General features: G+C 33.4%; 1 non-coding gene across 1 annotated transcript; it reads right to left on the reverse strand.

Moving 5' to 3' along the window:
• Positions 1–2,622: 2,622 nt before the first annotated feature.
• LOC112793539 (small nucleolar RNA R71) lies at positions 2,623–2,726 on the reverse strand. The gene has a single exon (XR_003198228.1). It is a non-coding gene; the product is annotated as a small nucleolar RNA R71 (small nucleolar RNA).
• Positions 2,727–3,301: the final 575 nt, after the last annotated feature.

A 3,301-nucleotide genomic window follows, 5' to 3' on the forward strand; every position in this document is an offset into this window, starting at 1 on the left:
ACAGGTTATTTCCCCGTGAGGAATGAAAGTAGCCACAGTTGATGGTGAACCCCTATACAAAGCTTGCCATGGAAAGGAGTAAGAAGGACTGAGTAGAAGGAGTAGGAGAGCAGGCGTGCTTGGGCTCTACAGCATCTCCATCCGCTTATCTGAAATTCCCACCAATGAATCTGCATAAGTATCTTTATCCCTTTCATTATTTCTATTTTCAAAAACCCATAAAACTATTTTAATCTGCCTAACTGAGATTTGCAAGGTGACCATAGCTTGCTTCATACCAACAATCTCTGTGGATTCGACCCTTACTCACGTAAGGTTTATTACTTGGACGACCCAGTACACTTGCTGGTTAGTTGAACGGAGTTGTGAATTCAACCAGTGCCATAATAATGATTTCATACAAAGACAAACAACTTGAAGAGAATATGGATCACAATTTCGTCCACCAAGTTTTTGTGATCTTTAATTAATGGCTCCTTGGCATGTGCCAAGGAGAACTAATTTAACTAACTGATTACTTGCTCAGAGCACAATTCCGTTCACCAAGTTTTTGGCGCCGTTGCCGGGGATTGTTCGAGTATGGACAACTGACGGTTCATCTTGTTGCTCAGATTAGGTAATTTTCTTTTCAAAAATCTTTTTCAAAATTTTTCTTTTATTTTTCGTTTTTCCAAAAATGTTTTTCGAAAAAAAATCAATAAAAATACAAAAAAATTAGAAAATCATAAAAATCAAAAATATTTTGTGTTTCTTGTTTGAGTCTTGTGTTAATTTTTAAGTTTGGTGTCAATTGCATGCTTTTAAAATTTTTCTTGCATTGTTTTCGAAAATTCATGCATTCATAGTGTTCTTCATGATCTTCAAGTTGTTCTTGACAAGTCCTCTTGTTTGATCTTGATGATTTCTTGTTTTGTGTCTTTTGTTGTTTTTCATGTGCATTTTTGCATTCATAATTTTCATGCATTAAAGATTTCTAAGTTTGGTGTCTTGCATGTTTTCTTTGCATCAAAAATTTTTCAAAATTATGTTCTTGATGTTCATCATGATCTTCATAGTGTTCTTGGTGTTCATCTTGACATTCATAGCATTCTTGCATGCATCTTGTGTCTTGATCCAAAATTTTCATGTTTTGGGTCATTTTTGTGTTTTTCATTCAATATTTAAAAATCAAAAATATCTTTTCCTTATTTTCCTCTAAAATTTCGAAATTTTGGGTTGACTTGGTAAAAAATTTTTAAAAATTAGTTGTTTCTTACAAGTCAAGTCAAAATTTCAATTTTAAAAATCTTATCTTTTCAAAATCTTTTTCAAAAATCATATCTTTTTCATTTTTTTTAGCATTTTCGAAAATTTCAAAAATATTTTTCAAAATATTTTCAAAATCTTTTTCTTATCTTTTTATCAAATTTTCGAAAATTAGCTAACAATTAATGTGATTGGTTCAAAAATTTGAAGTTTGTTACTTTCTTGTTAAGAAAGGTTCAATCTTTAAATTCTAGAATCTTATCTTGTAGTTTCTTGTTAGTTAAGTAATTTTTAAAATTAAATCTTTTTTTTTCAAATATCTTTTTCAAATATATCTTTTTATCTTTTGTCTTATCTTTTTCAAAATTTGATTTCAAAATATCTTATCTAACTTCTTATCTTCTTATCTTTTTCAAAATTTGATTTCAAATCTTTTTTCAATCAATTAACTAACTTTTTGTTTGTTTCTTATCTTTTTCAAAACCACCTAACTACCTATCCTTCTCTAATTTTCGAAAATTCTCCCTCTCTTTTTCAAAAATTCTTTTTAATTGTTTTAAATTCTAATTTTAATCTCATCTCATCTTTAATTTTCGAAAATCACTAACCATTTTTTCAAAATTATTTTCGAAAATTTCTTTCTCTTTTCTTCTTCTATTTAATTATTTAATTACTAACACTTCTCTTCACCTCTCTTCATTCACATCCTCACATCTCTGCCATCCTCACAGTTGTGTTTCTTTTCCACTCTACCCCTTTCTTCTTCTACTAACATAAAGGAATCTCTATACTGTGACATAGAGTATTCCTCTTTCTTTTCTGTTTTCTTCTCTTTCTTATGAGCAGGAACAAGGAAAAGGCACTCTTGTTGAAGTTGATCCAGAACCTGAAAGGACTCTGAAGAGAAAATTAAGAGAAGCTAAATTACAACAATCCAGAAACAACCTTTCAGAAATTTTCGAACAAGAGAAGGAGATGGCAGCCGAAAATAATAATAATAATAATGCAAGGAGAATGCTTGGTGACTTCACAAAGCCAACATCCAAGTTTGATGGAAGAAGCATCTCCATTCCTGCCATTGGAGCCAATAACTTTGAGCTTAAGCCTCAACTAGTTGCATTAATGCAACAAAACTGCAAGTTTTATGGACTTCCATCTGAAGATCCTTATCAGTTTTTAACTGAATTCTTGCAAGTCTGTGATACTGTAAAGACGAATGGAGTTAATCCTGAAGTCTACAGACTCATGCTTTTCCCTTTTGCTGTAAGAGACAGAGCTAGAATATGGTTGGATTCACAACCTAAGGATAGCCTGGACTCCTGGGATAAGCTGGTCACTGCCTTCTTAGATAAATTCTTTCCTCCTCAAAAGCTGAGCAAGCTGAGAGTGGATGTTCAAACTTTCAAACAAAAAGATGGTGAATCCCTCTATGAAGCTTGGGAAAGATACAAGCAGCTGACCAAGAGATGTCCATCTGACATGTTTTCAGAATGGACCCTATTAGATATATTCTATTATGGTCTCTCTGAATTTTCGAAAATGTCACTGGACCATTCTGCAGGTGGATCTATTCACCTGAAGAAAACGCCTGAAGAGGCTCAAGAACCCATTGACATGGTTGCAAACAACCAGTTCATGTATACCTCTGAGAGGAATTCCGTGAATACTGGGGTCCCTCAGAAGAAGGGAGTTCTTGAAATTGATGCTCTGAATGCCATAATGGCTCAGAACAAAGTGTTGACTCAACAGGTCAACATGATCTCTCAAAATCTGAATGGATTGCAACATGCATCCAACAGTACTAGAGAGGTAGCTTCTGAAGAAGCTTATGATCCTGAGAACCCTGCCATGGCAGAGGTTAATTATCTGGGTGAACCATATGGAAATACCTATAACCCATCATGGAGAAATCATCCAAATTTCTCCTGGAAGGCTCAACAAAAACCTCAACAAGGTTTTAACAATGGTGGACGCAATAGGCTGAATAATAGTAAGCCATATCCATCATCTTCTCAGCAACAGACAGAGAACTCTGAACAAAATAATTCTAATTTAG

The sequence above is a fragment of the Arachis hypogaea genome, chromosome 3, assembly GCF_003086295.3.
Source record: "Arachis hypogaea cultivar Tifrunner chromosome 3, arahy.Tifrunner.gnm2.J5K5, whole genome shotgun sequence".
Lineage (NCBI taxonomy): Eukaryota > Viridiplantae > Streptophyta > Magnoliopsida > Fabales > Fabaceae > Arachis > Arachis hypogaea.